This window comes from Canis aureus, chromosome 12, assembly GCF_053574225.1.
Source record: "Canis aureus isolate CA01 chromosome 12, VMU_Caureus_v.1.0, whole genome shotgun sequence".
Classification (NCBI taxonomy): domain Eukaryota; kingdom Metazoa; phylum Chordata; class Mammalia; order Carnivora; family Canidae; genus Canis; species Canis aureus.
The window spans coordinates 58202787-58222481 of NC_135622.1; the positions used below are offsets into that span (position 1 = coordinate 58202787).

Here is a 19695-nt window from a genome sequence, read left to right on the forward strand (position 1 = left end):
CTAGGGACACATTCCTGTACCACTTCTCTCTGTGGGCTTAATTTTCATAACTAGACTTTTAAAGTTGGTGGGGTTTTTTTTATAAAGAGCAAGTCTTGGCTTCTTGCAAGAGCCTCTAAATTTCATTACAGACAAACATGTATCACTTGAAGATCATCTGTTGAAAGGGACGGGAGACATATTATTAACTTCAAAGCTTTCTTGAAACCTATTAAATGTTAATCACAAAGCACAGGAGTGTTCCTGAAAGCAAACACCATCCTCACACTTCTTAGATGCATGAGCCTTCCTCCTTAGGTACCCATCAACATTTCTTGCTGAAGGGAAGAGAGACTCTAGTGCATCCCCAATGAATGGACCTTCTGGGTATTCCAAGGCCTGCTTGTGGCCTGATCTGTCCACAATTGAAGCTGAAATCTTTTGTGGTTTGCCTAGTGCTGGGAAGAAAGCTGAAGGAAAGCATACTTGCTGGACCCATTGTGTGTCAGGCGCTGCATCAGACCATTACACGGGTCCTCTCATCATTGAGCTGGGAGCTAATTATTCTCTTCTCATCAAACAGGAAGAGAAACTGAGATTCAGGAGGTCAAATCAGGTCATGCAGCCAGCAGGAGAAAGAGGGGGGATCTTAACTCAGCTACGCCTGTTCTAAAGAGCCCACTCTCCTCCCTCACAGAGGTGAGGTGCTTCCTAAAGGCTTCTTTAGTGAATGAGGAGATGGATGAATAAAGTCCTCTGGATGCAAAATTGCTTTGTCAAAGGACATCAACAGCCAGAAGGCACAGCCTCAATTAAACAGAAGCAAAACAACCTTCTAAGATTGTGTGAGGTACTCAGAGTTTGCCTTAAATAACTCAGGAGTTTCCCAGACTGTTGAGTGATAAGATCTCAGGCAAGTTGCAGAACCTGTTGGGGGCTGGTTTATCCATTTCTAGTCATGGGGCACTCCTCACCATGCTCCTCCCTCCCTTTCAGGAAGCAGACTCAACCCAGCCAAGGACTTGTAACTCTAGATATGGGCTGGAAAATCCTTGAAAGAGGAGTTCTGGCTGGTGACCATCCCCTGGCCAGGACTACCTACATAATTCATGGGGCCCTGCACAAAATGAAAATGTGGCACCCCTTGTTCAAAAATTAGTAAGAATTTTAAGGTGGGAACAGCAGAGCACTAAACCAAGCTTGGGACCCTTCTGAGTACAGGGTCCTGTGTGACTGTAGAAGCTGCACACTCTTGAAGCCAGCCTTTGCCTATAGCCATTGATTCAGGAGAAAGGGAGAAGAAATCTTAGAAGGAGACTGGTGGGGAATGCACCTGGGTGGCTCAGTTAAGCATCCAACTCTTGATTTTGGCTCAGGTCATGATCTCAGGATAGTGAGATCGAGCACCCTGTCTGGGCTCTGCACTGGATGTGGAAACTACTTAAGATCCTCTCTCTCCCTCTGCTCCTCCTCCGCTCCCAAAAGAAGGGGATTGGTGGGACATCATGAAAGCACCAAAAATATGATAAATAAAATAGCCCTGGAGAGACATCTGGGTGGCTCCGTCGGTTAAGTGTCTAACTCTTGGTTTTAGTTCAAGTCATGACCTCAGGGTCTGAAATTGAGCCTTGCATCAGGTGTCCTGATTAGTGGGGAGTCTGGTTCTCCTTTCCCTCTGCCTCCCCACACTTATGCACTCTCTCTGTCTCTAAAAAGGGATAAATAAATCTTAAAAAAAAAAAAAAAGTGAAGATCAGGTTCTGATTTCTTGAAACATACAATTTTCCAGAATATAAATTTTCTGAAATTCATCTAGAACTACTCTTCCATTTTATGGATGAGGAAGTTGAGATTTAGACAGAAGTAGTAACTTGGGGAGTCATGTTGCCCCACAGAGAAGGCACCCCCTCTCTAAATCTCAGTCTCCTTATCACTGAAACAACACAGGTCAGGCTGAATAATGCATTATTTCCTTTTTTTCCCTTCCCCAACTCCTGCTAAAATAGCCAAATAAAAGGGTCCACAAGGACCAAGGAAATGGAGGAGGCATGGTAACTGAAGAGGCATCGGAGAGTGGGCGGGTCAGGTAGAAGGAAGCAGAGGCAGGAAAAAGGGGGAGTGAAAATCTGAATACTGCCCTTAACTTCCTTCCCAGAATGTCAGTAGCAAGTTTACATCTTCCCAGGTAGGAGATGAGCATCTTCTCTGGTGTAAATTCCAGAGACTACCATTTGGGATTCTTCATTGTGAATGGGTTTGAATTCTGTCCTATAAGCCAGAAGCCCTAAGCCCAAGTCTGGCTTATGTGCAAAGAGCTTTCTAGGCTCCTAAGTGAGAGCTGATGGCGAAGCACCTTTGGACATGGGAAAAAGCTTCTAACTTGAAAGACAGATAACAAGTGGAACAGAGACCTCGGAGAAATCCGACAGCTTAAAACCTGAAAATCTCCCTAAGAAGTGTGAGGATGATACTGTGTCCATGAAACAAGAACCAGAAAGCTTTAAAAAAAAATACCACCACCTGAAAAAAAGGGAAAACCTCTGTAAGGTTAAATATATGAGTCAAAATAAAAATTTTATTTAAAATTTATGTTAAGTGAAAATATTTTTATTTAAAATTTATATTAAAACATTATATTTTTATTTAATATAAAAATAAATTCAGAGAACATTCCAGAAGATAGAACAAAAAGATGGGAAAATACCAGAGAAAAGATAAAGCAAGAAAATAAGTCTAAATGGTTGAAAACCATCTGCTAGAAAATACCAAGAAGAGAGCCAAGGGGATAAAATTATCAAGGAAATAATACAAAGAGATTTCTGAGAACTAAAGCATAAGTTTCCAACTCAAAAGGGCTAGCACAAGGATTGAAAAAGACTGGAGTCAAGTAACATCATTGTGAACTCTCGAATATCAGGGATACAGAGAAGATGCTATAAACTTAAAGGGGGAAGAAGAAAATCGGAACCTCTCCACAGCATACTGAATTCTAGTGGACAAGGGACTGACACCTTCGGTGTTCTAATCTACACCCTGCACCTCTATATTCAGCCAAACTATCCATCAAATGAAGGTAAAACATTTCAGACGTGTAAGAATTGATATAATTTATTTCCCTTGTACCCTTCCCTTGTGCCTTTAGTGGACTACTAGAGGTAATGATCCAATAAACATGGGAGTAAACCAAGAAAGGAACCCCGTAGAATGGAGGAAGCAAGGGATCTAAAACATACGAGGCAATGTGAGTCCCCCTGATGATAGTGGATAGAAATTTCCAGATGACATCTGTATAATGTCCAGGCTAAATTGAAGAATGTGGAAGGAAGGCTCTGAGAGGACAGTCTCCAGGAGTAAGATGCATATAACATATTAGAGATTATGGAAAACATAGATAGAATTGAGGTAGACTTTATTAAAATTTTAGGAAAAATAATGTGTAGAAAATCAAGCACATGAGAAGAAAAGGAGAAAACGAGTAACCATAATAAAAGTGAAGGACTGAATAAGAAATTTGATATGAACATAGTGGTAACGTGGTTCTCTAGTAAATGCCATTTGGGCATCATGATCAAGTATATACTGACTATTGATATAACTAAAATTGTTTTATAACTATGTTAGGGGATAGGAAAGGGGAAGTAGAGAGGTATAGGAGATCTCAGTCCTTATTTATCATTGTGGGAAGTCAGTATAGTGTCTCAAAATGTAAAGTGATACTTTAAGAAATATGGACAGCTCCAGTCCTGTGGTTTTAAATATCATCTATAAGATTTCCATGTTTAAGATGGTGAGGAGATGTTCCTATTTCTCTCAAAAATTTACTCTCAATTTTTTGATTTACTCTAAAAAATTACCTCAAAACAAAAAGGAAAATAACAAACAAAAATACAAACTCTACCCTTGACATCAGAAGACACTGCAATTCTGAACCATTACATGTGACATCAAGTGGCTAAAAGAATGACAAATGACAAAAAAGTGAACAAAGGTGAATTCGAATGCCAGTAGAAGTATAATTTATTAACAATAAAATTCACTAATTTTAAGTGAAGTGATGAGCTTTGACATATGTATGTATATATATATATATATATACAACCATTACCCAAAATAGTCAGTTCCCATCTCCAAGCCCAAACCTCTAGGAACCACTGATCTGCTATCATCACCATATACTTGTCATTTCTAGAACTTTGTTTACGTACATACAGTGTGTAGGGGTGCCTGTGTTGTTCAGTCGGTTAAGCATCCGACTCTCAATTTCAGCTTAGGTCATGATCTCAGGGTTGTGGGATTGCATCAGGCTCTGTGCTCAGTATGGAGTCTGTCTCTCTTCCTCTGCTCCTTTTCCCCACCCAACCCCCCCTACTACTCCCACTCTCTCTGTCTCTCTGTCACTCTCTTAAATACATACATACATACTTTAAAAAAATACAATGTGTAGTCATTTGGATCATTTGGATTTGGCTTTTTTTTCCCCTTAGTAATGGTTTTGTGATTCATCCATGGTATTGCATGTATCAGTAGTTCATACCTATTAATTGCTAAGCAGTATTCCATTTAGTTATAGATTTTTTGTTATTTATCAACTGATGGACATTTGGATTATTTCCAGTTTTGGGCTACTCCAAACAAGGCTGTTATGAGTCTTCATGTACAAATCTTTGTGTGGACATATGTTTTCATTTCACTTGAAAAATATCCAAGAGTGGAATTTCTGAGTCATGTGGTAAGTAAATGTTTAACTTTGTAAGTAAATGCTAAACTGTTACTTCACATTGTAGCCACCACTTGGCATTGTCCATCTTTTAAGCTTTATCCACTTCAGTGGGTATGTAGTGGTATCTCTTTTTGGTTTAAATTTACATTTCCCTGATGACTAATTATATTGAACATCTTTTTATGTGTTTATTTGGCATCTGTATTTTTTTTAAAGATTTTATTTATGTATTCATGAGAGACAGAGAGAGAGAGAGAGAGAGAGGCAGAGACACAGGCAGAGGGAGAAGCAGGCTCCGTGCAGGGAGCCCGACATGGGACTCGATTCCGGGTCTCCAGGATGGCGTCCTGGGCTGAAGGCAGGTGCTAAGCCCCTGAGCCAACCAGGGATTCCCCCCATCTGTATTTTTTTAATAAAATATCTACTCAAATCTTTTGCCTAATTTTAATTATCCTTTCTCATTATTGAGTTGTGAGAATTCTTATATCTTATGAATACAAATCCTTTATTTTATGTATGTTTTGCAGATATGATCTCCCAGTCTGTGGCTTGCTTTTTCATTTTCCTGATTGCACTTTCAAAAAGCAAACATTTTTAATTTTGATGGTCCAAATTATTGATTTTTCTATGTATCATATTTATTTATTTTTTTTTTATTTATTTTTATTTATTTATGATAGTCACAGAGAGAGAGAGGCAGAGACACAGGCAGAGGGAGAAGCAGGCTCCATGCAGGGAGCCCGACGTGGGATTCGATCCCGGGTCTCCAGGATCGCGCCCTGGGCCAAAGGCAGGCGCTAAACCGCTGCGCCACCCAGGGATCCCTATGTATCATATTTAAAATATTTTTGCCTAATTCATGGTCATTAAGATTTTCTGCTGTTTTTTCAAAATAAGGTTTATTGTTTCAGTTCATTTTTGTGCAAGTAGCCAACCAATTATTCTAGCACCTTTTATTGAAAAGATTATCCTTTCCCCATTTAATTGTCTTGGCATCTTTGCCAGGTCAGTTGACCATATTTTTGTGGGGGTCTCTTTCTGGACTTTCTATTCTGTTCCATTAGTCTAAAATATATGTATCTTTAGTTCAGTACCATAATACCTTGATTACTGTTACCTTTATAGTAGGTCCTGAAACTAGTCCTCCAACTCTGCTCTTTTTCAGTTTTGTTTTGGATTTGCACATACATTTTCAATTTGCTTACTGAATTTTAAAATAACCCTGCTAATATTTTGAATGTCACTGTGTTTAAACTATGTATCAGTTTGTGGGAGAACTGGCATTTGGCGTTGGGGGGAACAGGTGAGAATTGACATTATAACAAAATTGAATCTTCCAGTCCAGGAATATGGTATATGTCACCATTTATACTAATCTTTAATTTCTCTCAGTAATGTTTCATGGTTTTCAGAGTATACTTATTGCACATATTTGTTAAATTTATCCCTATTTCATAATTTTTTCTCTCTCTTTCCCTCTCTCTGTGTGTATGTGTGTGTGTGTGTGTTTGAGAAAGAGAGAGAGAACGAGGGAGGGAGGAAGAGAGGGAGTTTCCTCTATGTTTCCCAAAGTTGAGTAAAAGAAAATTGGTTAATTAAGGATTGTGGTTAGCTGAATTCCAGTTAAGTCATATTTTACTGTATTTGGCATTCACACTAATAGCTCTGATTATGTCACACTCATGTTCAAAAACCTTCATTGGGAAATAATTATGGGATGTGCTCAAAGAATGTAGTATCAATTTACAAAGGAGAAAATTGGAAACAACTGAGCAGACTGATTAACTAGATGGTGTTGTATTCTTACCATGTAGCCATAAAAATGATGTGATGCAACCGTGGTTTTCAGAATGGGGTCAGGGCATTTTACAGGGTCAGGCAGGCGTCAGGGCCTCCACTCATGTTCTAATCATTGTAGCCTTATTTTTATTCTTTTCAGCTTTTCAGATTCCTGGTAGGATTTTGTTTAAAAACAGAGTTCCAATTTATCAAATGTTTAAAAACCATTATTGCAGAAAAAAATTTAATGACCAAGAAAGACATATGTGGAATTATAATAAGATTAGAAAAGAATCAGTATGTTGTGTCTCTGGGGGAAAAAGAAGATATATGTGTGCAGAAAGGAATTGGAAGTTTATACATGTATCGAACATTAATAGCAATTTTATTTGCACAGATTGTAAATTATTTCTAAATGTTCTTGTTTGTATGTTTCTAAATGTGTACAGTGTATGGTGTAATGTTCTTTAATGAGAATACAAAATCCTTAAGGGGCCATTCAAGGCTCTCCACTATCTGACACTGAACATCTTTCCAGACTCCCTGCCACACTGCAACTCCTCACTGAACCACAAGGTTAGCCTCACAGAATTACTCACCGTTTCCTGAGTTTCCTGTACCCACACCTTTTCTCCAGTTCTGCTAAGTTCTTAGCACAGCATTCCCTAATCACACACCATCACTTCCTACTGGAGTTCAACCCATTCAAAATGTACGTGATAAAATGTAAGGTAAAGAGAAAAAACAGTTCAAAATTATATTAAGACTGTGATTTCAGGAGATCCCTGGGTGGTTCAGCAGTTTAGCACCTGCCTTTGGCCCAGGGTGTGATCCTGAAGTCCTGGGATCGAGTCCCACGTCAGGCTCCCTGCATGGAGCCTCCTTCTTCCTCCGCTTGTTTCTCTGCCTCTCTCTCTGTGTGTCTCTCATGAATAAATAAGTAAAATCTTAAAAAGAAAAAAAGACTGTGATTTCAACTAGTTCAAGAAAAAAATGCAAAGGAAAACTGGAGCAATATAAATCATTTACAGTGGCAATACCTGTGTATTGGGATTATAAATCCTTCATTTTGTTTGTTAGCTTGGTTTTTGCATTTTATTATACTTTCCAGATCTATGATGACCTATTCAAACAGGAAAAAAAAAATCATACTCATCTTAATCCTATGTCAAATGTTAACACCTCCAAAAGTCTTTCATAAAGAACAATAATAATACATTTCTTGAACACCCCTAGCCTGTGTCTCCCAACAATTTAACTGTATGTGTGTCGCAGAACCCTGAATCCAGAGGCAGAAGACTTCACATTTAACACTGGCCTCTCCTTACTGAAATCACCTGACCTCTCGGAGTTTCTGATTCCACTCAGGGTTGTAGTAAGGATTAACTCTGACCATGTGAATATGCTCTGTAACTGTAAAGTGTTGTACAAATGTAGGCCACGTCTGATTCCCCTATGAGGCTGAGGCTCAGTCACCCCAGACTATCTACCAGCGGTGACACTCAACAAATGGATATTTTAAATTTATTTTATTTTATTTTTTAAAGATTTTAATTTATTTATTCATGAGAGACACAGAGAGAGGCAGAGACACAGGCAGAGGGAGAAGCAGACTCCATCCAAGAAGCCTGATGAGGGACTCGATTCCAGAACCCCAGGATCACCCTCTGAGCCAAAGGCAAACGCTCAACCACTGAGCCACCCAGGCATCCCAACAAATTGTTATTGATTTAAATCTTCCCCCAGGAAGACTTTTTTTTTTTTTTTTTTTTTTTTTTTCAAAAAATAGAGCAAAAATCTCTGTATCCTGAAATGTTAATAGTAGCCTGGGATTTGATAAAGGTCTGTGCTGAAGAGAGCCCATGATTTTTATCAAGATTTGATTTTCCTTTGCTGTTCCCAGGAATTGTGGCATTAATAAGCCACTTAGCACTGGGTCAGCAATCAGTGGGCTCTGGCACAGCCCTGCAGGGTGCTCTTCAGAGTTATTAGAGATAGAAAACTATAGGCTGGAGCAACACTTAGCCTGAAGATGGCTCTGCAGCCCTGGGCAAAAACCTATTCCTTGTCAATTTATCTAAAAAAGATGGCCTAGAACAGAATCAGCCTGTGGGTTGGCCCAGCCATGGCCTTTATCAACTGGACAGACTTCCAGAGAGACAGAGGGGTAACCACCTGAGTTGTCCAGTCCAGCCTCCCGTTCCTTGGAGGGTTCTTAAAGCCCCTAGAGAGGAGGTAGCTTGCCAAGGGCACATGCTAGTTAGTAACAACTAGTTAGGACTGGAACTAGAGCTTATATGTGTGTTATTTGGGTCAGCTGAGATTGCTCTAAGGAAGCGGAATTCCCACTCTACCCCATACCCTTCCATACCAAGCAGGGCCTGGCCATAGCTGGTCCTCTGTGAGTATTTGTGAACACAGCTGTGCACGAGCGAGCGTGTCTCTTTCCTTGAGATCCAACTACTGCCTGCCCTCAGAAAAGATTCTTTCTAGACTAAGAAAGATTGAGCCACCTGTCCAAGACCAGAGCTCCCTATGCTTTGGAGTGATGTAAACATTAGTTACCATGGTTCTATTACAGGTAGAAGCAACCATGGAAATCACAATGATGAGAACCAAGCAAAGCAGACACACCACAGAAGGAAAACCTGCTAAACAGAGATAAGAAGGCTCCAGTTTTGCCAGAGCTTCCAGATTTCTTTGGAAAAACACAAATCAGAAATCCTCACTTTTAAAGAAGTCCCTGGATTTTAAAATGCTGGCTTAAGATGTTTTAAGACAATCTGAGGCCGAACAAAAGAAGTTTGCCCACATGTGTCGCTACTTCCATGATGGAAATTCGTCCTGCCAATGGCCAAGGAGTCTTGGCTCCCAAGCCTCTGTGGTTGGAGGGAAGGATCCTTGGGAGTCAAATACTACTGGCAAGTGTCTAATTCATCTGTCTAAGCCTTCAGGTCCTGATGATAGAAAAACCATGAATACCTACCTTGTGGAGTTGTTGAGAGAATTAAGTAAGATCATGCAGGAAAAAGTCCTTTGTAAACAATAAAGCAACATACCAAGAGTGAATACATGAATAATAGTAATATGTAATATAATCTCCTTAAGCACATAATTGCAGTAATTACCTCTTCGACCTGCATTGAAGACCCTAACTGTGACTACTACCGAGAGGTAAGCATAGGTGTGCTCAGGATGAGTACATCCAGATCATAATCTGCACCTATTAGTATATTCATCCCAACGGCAAGGTGTGGGAGATGTAGAATTGCAAACCAGAATTCCACCCCAGTGTTGCGACCAGAGCCATGTGTCCCCTGGGTAAGTTCTTCCTTTACTCTGGGCCTCAGTTTCTTGATCAACAAGGTGAACATACTGGACCAGCCTCCTTCCAGCTCCAGAGCTCTTAGATTTTAACATTTACATCAGTCGTTTTAAAAAGTAAACAGGACTAATGATAAAAACATAAAAGTAAACAGGACTGAGCCAATGAGCTCTTTTCATGTGCCATTCTGATATTTCTGAGAGGGAAGGGAAGAACCCTGACTCATGCCAGCTCAACTTTCTGGTGCTCCAATCTGTACCCTGCTGTGGGGGACCTGCCTCTGCTGACCTGCCTACATGACCTGGTGCTGTCACCTCACAGCCAGATGCCAAGCAAGCCCTTGAGACTCACAAGGACAATATTCTAGACACTTCTAAAAGTCTCTAATTCACAAATACAACTTCTACGAACAATGAACGCCAAAAACACTAGAACTGAAAACGTTCACAGGACCCGTTGGCCCCTTGGTGAGGACAGCTTTGCTGCAGAAGCTGAGCAGTCCCACAGCCATGCAGGGGTCATGACTGGTTTGGGCACCTGTCCCCAGCTCTGTGCCTGGCCACTCCATACTGTGTCAGGAACACAACACCTCACCATGTGTGGCAGCTTCCAGGAGAGCTCATGTGAAACAGAGACTCTGAAAGCAAGACACCTCCAGGGACACTTCGGGTCCTTAAGAGCTAACATGCATATTCCCTGCAACCAGGAAGCCCTTTTCAAGATTTCTCACAGTATTTCTGTCAATTTCCACATCTTTGTGTGTGTTTTTTTTAAGATTTTGTTTATTTACTTGAGAGAGAGAGAGAGATAAAGCAGGTGAGTGGGAGGGAGAGCAAGAGAGAATCTGAAGCAGACTTCATGCCGAGCGCAGAGCCTAACATGGGGCTCCATCTCATTACCTTGAGATCACGACCTGAGTGGAAACAAGAATGGGGTGGGCGCTTAACCAACTGAGCCACCCAGGCATCCCATATCAATTTCCACATCTTTGAACTCTTCCCTGGAAAATGCTGCACGACAAAACAACAACAAAACCAAAAAAACACAAAACCATTTTTGGGGTGTTTCACCACTGCCATGAAAACTGGGGGACCCTATAGTGAGTTCTTTTTCACCATACTCAGAACTGGGAGAATGGAATAACAGGAAAAGATGCAGTGTGCATGACACCCTGTCTTTTTTTTTGGGGGGGGGGCGTGTCTCCATCCTGGCAGAAGAGGGAGATGCTATGAGACAAAAAACCAAATGTGAGGTCTGGCTCTGTCACTACTCAGTTCCTTTCAGTCTGACAAATATTTATCAATAGCTTCTGTCTGCAGGACTCTGTGCAAAGTACCTGGGGGAGCCACCCCAGCGAACCTCTAGGAGAAAAAGCAGCTGGAATTACCGAGTACCTGCTGGGTTCCCAGTTATGCCAGAAGATTTTCACAGCGATTGTTTTAGTTCATCACCATGCAACCTTATGAAGCTGCTTACAATCATTTATGCTTTTCAGAATGAGAAAACTAACACTGGACAAGAGGAAGCAGCTTACCTCCAAATAACACCTATAATAAAATGGGTAATCCAGAATTTTAATGCATTCCTACGTGTCTGTAAAGCCTGAGAATGAGTGAAAAGGAAAGGGTCATTTTCTGTAAGCATAGCGAAAACACGAGAAGGAAACACTAAAATGGCAATGATGCTTCTTTCTGAGTGGTAGGGCCACAGGAATTTCTTGTGCATCCTTATGCTATTCCATCTCCCATCCTTTCTCTTTTCTTGGACTGTAGAGGATGGTATTAATCCACTCCTCCGTCCGTGGTAGACAGTCATCATTGGTCTTTAAAAACCCCTCCATCCTAAATGGAGCCAGAGAGTATTACACTAAGCAAAATAAGTCAGTCAGAGGAAGACAAATACCATATGATTTTACTTATGTGGGATTTAAGGAACAAAATAAATGAGCAAAGGGGAAAAAGTGAGAGAGAAAGAGTCAAATAAACAAACAGACTCTTAACTATAGAGAACAAAATGGTGGTCACCAGAGGGGATGGGGATGGGATAAACAGAAGATGGGGATGAAGGAGGGCACTTGTGATGAGCACCAGTTGTATGGCAGTGCTGAATCACTAAATTGTGCACCTGAAACTAATATTACACTGTATGTTAACTGAAATTTAAATAAAAACTAAAAAAAAAAAGAGAAAAAAACGTAATTCCCTTTATCCTCATTCCTTACTCTCACACGTTAGATGCTACCACTTTGTGCTCTTGTAAAGTGTATGCTGTTCTGTGTATAGATACTTCACTTACCTAAGTGGGATCAGCTAAAAATAAGTCTCATTTTGCTTATTATGTTTAAAAACACTCACCACAAGGGGTGCTTGGGTGGCTTTGTCAATTAATCATCTGACTCTTAGTTTTGGCTCAGGTCGTTGATCTCAGGGTTGTGAGATCGAGCCCTGAGTCAGCTTGCTTTCTCTCTCCCTTTCTTAAAAAAAAAAAGAAAGAAAGAAATACTCTCACACAAAATTATTTTAACTACAGAAATTTTCAGGTGTTTAAGAGTAGAGAGAATAATATAGCCCCAGACATATCTATTACCCAGCATCAGAGATTGCTGGTCTGTGGCCAATCCTGTCTATATGTACCTCCTCCTCTTAACCCTCTGGTTTATTTTGAACCAAATCACAGACCTACTATTTCATCCCAGACATGTCCCAGACATAATATTTCATCCAATAGTTCTTAAAAGTGACTTAAAAGTGATCCATTGTGATTATTTGCTATACTTTTTCAGTCTGCCAATCTGTTGACGTCTCCTCTATTTTATTTTCCTTATAATTTTTTTGTTGAAGAAACCAGATATTGTCAAATTTCCCACACTCTGGATTCTGCTAATTGCATCCTGTGGTATTGGTTAACATGTCCCCCGATTCTTGTAGTTTCTGTAAATTACTGGTTAGATCTAAAAGTTTTTCAGGCTCGGGGTTGTTTTGCTTGGTTTCGCTGTTTTTGTTAGCTTGGAGAAGACCGTCACCTGAGTGGGAGCATTAGGAGGTACCTATGTCTGGTTCTCTCTCTTTTGTGGTGTTATCAGCCATGATGATCATTGCCCAGATCCGTTCATTCATAAAGAGTTGTGAAATGCTGTGTGCATTCATTAGTCTTCTCGGGCTGCCATAATGGAATACCACAAATTGGTGGCGCCTGGGTGGCTCAGTTGGCTAAACGTCCCACTCTTGATTTCGGCTCAGGTCGTGATCTTAGGGTTGTGGGATGGAGTCCCACGTCAGGCTCCCGCTCAGCACAGAGTCTGCTTCTCCCTCTCCCTCTGCTCCTCCCCTGGCTCATGCTCATGGGCTCTTTCTCTTTCTCCTTCAAATAAATAAAATCTTAAAAAAAAAAAAAAAAAGAAAGAATATCACAAACTGGGTGGCTTAAACAACTGAAGTTATTTTCTCAGCCCTGGAAATCCAAGATCAATGTCGTGGCAAGATTGATTTCTGGTGCTCATGCTCATGCGGCTGGCCTTCCCTCTGTGAGCATGATAGACCTCTGGCGTCTCTTCCTCTCCTCATAAGGATACTAGCCCTATTAGATTGGGGCCCCATCTTAATGCTCTCATCTAACCTTAATTACCTCCACAAGGGCCCTATCTCCACACGGGAGGGTTAGAGCTCCCATATGTGAATTTGGAGAGAAGGGGGGCAAAATCCAAGCCATAAGAGTGATATTTTAATTTCCTTCATTCTTTGTTAGTTTATTAGTTGGAATATGTAAATAAAGAGAAACATTCCTTTGTCACCTATTTGGTTTAACTCTGAGGTACAATTCATATCAGAAAAGCAGAAAAAATACTTAATTTTTTCCCCTTACTTAGCCACTTTCAAAATAATGAAGCAGTTTCCTAGTGTTGTCTAAAGGGTAATCAATATGTTTTTGCTTGTTTGTTCTTTCGTTATCATTATAAACTCATGAACATAAGCACGTTTGATTGTCTTCATCCGTTTCAATGATCAACCTTATTAACGCTCAAATTGTCTTATCTTTGGGCCTGTAGGGCTTTCTTCAGGTTTGATGCTGTCCTTTAACGACTGATCTCTTCAGTTGCTTCCTTCTGAATCTGCTCTGACCTACCTCGACCTGGAATCAATCATGACCTTCCCCAGGGATGGGACCACAATGAAGGCCACAAAGAACATCCTTGTCCTGTGGAGGCATGGCATCACAGGGTCCTCTACTGGATTGACCTTATTTAGAATTAGGTTAAGGAATTCGATTACAAATTTCCAGATCACTCCAGAGGATGGCTGCACAAATTCACAATCTCACCACCCAGCGTAAGAAGCATTTGCCCACTTCCTGCCTCTCCCCAGTGCTTGGTTTATTCAGCCCTTTGGTGTGGGAAACTGTTTTGTTGTTCTGGTTTCCTTTTCTCTGATTACTGATGAATTTAGCAGAGCATGCTTGCTTGCCTTTCATGTTTCTTTCTTGTAATATGTCAGTGTACCTTTGGAAGAGATTATATGATGTTAGGTAAGGAACTAGTTTTTTTTTTCTCTATATGTAGGGAACCAATTTTCCCAACAACATTTACCTAGATGTGTGTGTATATATATATAATCTTTTCCCTATTGATAGTGATGCCAGACCCTTATACTAGGTTGCCAAATATTCTTGGGTCTGTCTGGTATCTCTTCCTCTCCTTATAAGGACACTAGTCCTATTAGATTAAGGCCCCCCATGGGTCTGAGTGCTCCATTCTCTTGCCTCGGTCTGTTGGTCTGTTTTAGTGCTATTTTCCTTAAAATGGCTTTGTAGTACATCTTAATTTCTGGCAAGGTCAATCCTCTTTCTACCCGGTTTTAAAACCTGACTTACCTATCCAAGGATCTTTTATACCTCTAACGTAAATGTTAGGGTAAATTTACAAAGCTTCTGTAAAACATCTCATTATTTTAATCTGGAAAAGTTTCACAGCCAGTCTCTCTTTGTCTTTTGTGACACCGACATATTTGAAGAATACAAACCTGTTATTTTGAGAAGGTCTCTCAATTTGCATTTGTTGGATTGATTCCTCAAGATCTGACTCAGATTGTTATTTTGGCAGGAATGCTACCTGACTGACATCGTGTCCTTCTCCATCCATTACACCAGGAGGCATGTGACGTCAGACTATCCTGTTATGTTCATGTTTACTCTGAGTACTTGGCGAAGGTGGTATCCTCCAGATTTCTCCATGGCAAAGATACTGTTCTTTTCTCTTATTTATTTATTTAGGAGAGAGCACAGGCAGTGGTGGGGGAGCAGAGAGAGAGGGAGAAACAGACTTCACACGGAGCATGGAGCCTGATGCGGGACTCGATCCCATGACCTTGAGTTCATGACCTGAGTAGGAATCATGAGTCAGACACTTAACTGACCCACACAGGCGCCCCCTTTTCTCTTTATAATTACTAAGTGATCTCCAGGGAGATGATTTGAGGCTATAAATATCTAGTTACCCAACACACTCAATGATTTTAGAATTCTCATTTGAAGCAGGGATTCAACAATAGTTGTGAAATGTTTTTCACGCTCTCATTTTCTACATTGGTTGTCTTTCTGCTATAAAGAAAAGCTTTCCTGTCTCCCCCAATTTACTTGTATGTTTGTTTCATTGTTTCATTTGTAGAATCAGCACAGACTCCTGCATTCTTGTTGATCCACGTATTAGAGTCCATTGCTATTATCATCCTTCTAGATGCTTCTAGTATCAATGTATTTACCCATTTTCTCAGTCTTACAATACACAAAAATTGTTTCAGAATTGTTCTATCTCTCCCAACCACAAAATTATTAAGTAAATTTATGATTTTCTTTTTTCCAGGTTTTTTTTTTTAAGATTTATTTATTTGAGAGAGAGAAAGAGAAGGCAGTGGGGAGGGGCAGAGAGAGTGAGAGAATCCCCAGCAGACTCCCCACTCAGTGCAGAGCATGATGTGGGGCTCAATCTCACAACCCTGAGATCATGACCTGAGCCAAAATCGAGTCAATGCTCAACCGGCTGAGCCACCCAGGTGCCCCTCCTGTTCTTTTTGTGTTTAGACTGAGGGTATAAAGTACTGTATTCAAAGTTATTTGAATCAGTTCTTTTTCTTGTGTGGTTATGTTATCTATTTGTTATAGAGTTTTGTTGTTTTGGCTTTTTCAATTTTAGAGGTGACCTCCCCATTCATACTGATTTAATTTTATTTACTGAATGTGTTACACATTAGCAAGGATCCAAAGTTTGCCAAAACTAAGCTAAAAAGATGCAGTCAGAGAAATATCATTCTCCTTTCCCCTCCACTCCATTCTGACCCACCCTGTTAAGTTATTTGCTCAATTAGTTTCTAGTTTACCCTTCCCGTGTTTCTTTTTTGCAAGAACATGCAGATTTATATGTATATGTTCTTATTTCTCTTTCTTATGGAAAAGATAGAATATCACACATACACTTTATTTTTTTCTACTTAATAGATCTTATAAATCATTCCATGGCAGTTTTTAGAACTCTCTCTCTCTCTCTCTCTTTTTACAGCTGCCTAGTACTCCATTTTGTGGGCCTACCACATTTAATTCATGCTGTCTCAGATTATGGCATTGAGGCAGTTTCCAAGAATTTGCGGTTATATATAATGTTGCAATGAATATCCACATGCCTATGTTTGTTCACGTTGTTGGAAACATATCTTCAGGATAAATTCCTAGAAAGGGGGTTGCTAGGGCATAAATACATATCTAGTTTTGTTCAGTATTGTCAAATCATTTCCAAAAGGCTTTACTATTTTGATTTCCACTAGCAATGTATGAGAATGCCAACTTTTCTATGGCCTCTCCAACACAGTGTGTTCACAGGCTTTTGAATTTTTGCCAATCTGATAGGTGAAGATGCCATTTTAGTGTAGTTACAATTTTTAAAAAGATTTTACTTATTTATTCATGAGAGACAGAGAGACAGACAGAAACACAGGCAGAGGGAAAGTTCCTCTCAGGGAGTCCGATGTGGGATTCAATCCCAGACCCCAGGATCACGCCCTGGGCCGAATGTAGACACTCAACCATTGAGCCACCCAGGCATCCCTAGGGTTTGTTATGATGTATGTTTCTCTAATGATGAGTGAAGTTGAACATCTTTTCATATGTTTCAGAGCCATTTTATTTCATGTTCATGGTTTTTTATGTAGTTCACTATTGGAATTTGGGTCTTTCAAATTTTAAACTTTTTTTTTTCTTTTTTTTTAAAGTAGGTTCCATGCTGGATATGGAGCCCAATGCAGGGCTTGAACTCACAATGGTGAGATCAAGACGTCAGCTGAGGATAGGAGTCGGATGCCTAACCAACTGAGCCACTCAGTTGCTCCTCTTTCAAATTTTAGAGTTCTTTTTTTTTTTTTAAAGATGTTATTCATTTATTCATGAGAAACACACACACACACACACACACACACACACACACACAGAGAGAGAAGCAGAGACACAGGCAGAGGGAGAAGCAGGCTCCCTGCAGGGAGCCTGATGTAGGACCCGTTCCCGGGACCCCAGGACCACACCCTGGGCCGAAGGCAGGCGCTAAATGGCTGAGCCACCCTGGGATCCCCTAGAGAGATCTTTAAATATTAACCATATTAGTCCTTTATCTTTGATATATATTACAAATACTTTCCCCTAATATGTCATTTTGACTTCCCTTATACTTGCCACGTAAAAGCATCTTTTCTTTCTTTTTTAACATTTAGGAGTAAGATTTATTATTTTTTTGAGACTGCATCTGTGTTATATTCAAAGTGTTCGCTGGCTAAAGCATTAATAGCATCCCGGTTAAATCCTTTGCAAACAAAACACTGGCTTAACTAGATTTTGTCAAATGCCAGTAATTCTGACCTAATCTGCTCCTCCGTCTGAAACTATTATGGCAAATAACGAACAAGACTTCCTCTTATAAAAGGCATGTATATAAACCATTGGTCTTAGACCTACAGAGACACAATTCTGAGCTGGCTGCGATTAAGATTTATCACAGAACCTTGAATAAGTGACTTACTTCGTCTCACTGAGCCAAAAACGGCCCCTGGCTCCGAGTTCAAACTGCAGTCACCTTCCCATTTCAGTACAAGGATCTGGGGTAGGACAGAGCTGAATGCTAACCCCAGGCCAACTGGCCAACACGTTGTCCCCGTGAATTAAGCAGGAGATGGCCTTGGGAACCAGAGAAGGGCCCTTGATCAAAGGGGGCTGATTTTACTGGCGATTCCAGTGGGCTTATTTCTCTGATAGGATTTGAGGCACTTCAGAGGCTTCTCCCTCCCACACTTGGTCGTCCCCAGCTATTGGTTGGCCCTTCTGCCTGACATTTCACTACTGGTCACTGCTTTGGACTGGGACAGTGAATGCGGGAGGTTCCTGTTAAAACACCCTCCGCCGCCGGACAGTGCTGGGCGTGCACACGTCACCGGCTAATGCAGTGGCACCGACTGGCTGGTGGGCTCATCAGCGCGCTCTTAGAGCTCTGAAGGAATGGGATGGAAGGAAGTCTTCCAGAGGAAGACCGAGGCTGTGCTCAGGGCTGGTGCAGGGCATCGACCTGGGAGGAAGTGTCCTTGCGTGGCCACCAGAGAAGGATGTAGAGCTAGTAATGATCCTGGGCAGCGGACCAAAGGGCATGGGGAGAAGGGGCGATGCGCACAGTCTCTGCTAACTTCCTCTCTGCCCCCCTTCCCCATCCAGCCCCCCCAGTTCAGGGCACAGCTTTCTTCCTAGTCACCTGTGGTTTCCCCCATCCTTCCCTCACATGGAGCCTTTCCCAGGCTCCCTGTCTCTCCTGTCCTGAAGAAACTCCGTACCCTAGATTTAAAAAAAAATATTTTATTTATTTATTCCCGAGAGACACACAGAGAGAGGCAGAGACGCAGGCAGGGGGAGAAGCAGGCTCCTCGTAGGGAGCCCGATGTGGGACTCGATCCCAGGACCCCCGGTCACGCCCTGGGCTGAAGGCTCAAGCGCTGGGCCACCCAGGTGCCCCTTACCCTGGTTCTTAAGGCCTGTCTCTCTGGGATCTCATCCGCAGACCTAGGAATATTCTCTGAGCCACACTGGGGCATGTGAAATGACAAGAACAAGGCATCACGACGAACTGTGATTTAAAACTAAGACCTTTCTTCCAAATCCGGGCTGGGGCCTATCAGGGTCGGGAACCGTGTCCGCAAGACACGCTTTCTCCCCGCAGGCTCTCCTAGGGCTCCCTGGCTTTGAGGGTCCTTTCCCCGTCAGTCACCGGGCTCACTGAGCCCAGGCACCCTGAAGGCCTCCGGGATGCCCCTCTGCGCCCCAGCCCTGCCCCCAGGCTCCTGGAGGACTGCGGGGGCGGGGGTGGGGAGTGGGGGGGTGGTCCCCGAAGGTCCTGCGAGCAGGGTGCGGGCGCCACCTCGTGGCCGCACGCCGTCATCGCACCAAAGGCCCTTGACCCACGGATCTGAAGATCCCGAAGTTTGGGGGCCCCGGACCCAAAAACTCACTCTGCCAGTCTGCCTGTCCTGACACCCCACCCCTGCCGGGACAGGCCACCGGGATGCGCAGGGCCTCCTTCCAGGGAAAAACGGCATTAGCCCTTGGAAGGGGAAGGTCTCATTGGTCCTGTTCCTACAGGTCCTGATGCGTCTCCCTCCTTGTCCCCTTCCCCCTCCTCCCCAGACCTGCGCAGGGTTGCACCAACTCTGAGGCCACCAGGTAGGATGCAGTGTGGGTGGGAGATGAGGGTGCGCTTGGGAGGCAGGGAGGCCTGGGGTGATCAGCTCTGCCATCTTTTGGGGCCTTGGGCTTTCATTAGAGCACCTGGGTGGCTCAGTGGTTGAGCGTCTGCCCTCGGCTCAGGTTGTGATCCGGCGGG

The 19695-nt window shown here is 42.0% G+C and overlaps 1 long non-coding RNA gene across 4 annotated transcripts; it reads left to right on the top strand.

Annotated features, from left to right (window-relative positions):
• Positions 1-559: 559 nt before the first annotated feature.
• On the top strand, positions 560-15675 carry LOC144281279 (uncharacterized). 4 transcript variants are annotated; one of them, XR_013349821.1, is made up of 6 exons: positions 566-829; positions 2644-3052; positions 4595-4708; positions 9060-11364; positions 13849-14128; positions 14899-15675. It is a non-coding gene; the product is annotated as an uncharacterized LOC144281279 (long non-coding RNA). The 4 variants fall into 4 exon arrangements; XR_013349822.1 differs by lacking the exon at positions 14899-15675 and having other exon boundaries at positions 560-678; positions 13849-14815; XR_013349820.1 differs by lacking the exon at positions 14899-15675 and having other exon boundaries at positions 13849-14815.
• The last annotated feature ends 4020 nt before the right edge of the window (positions 15676-19695 follow it).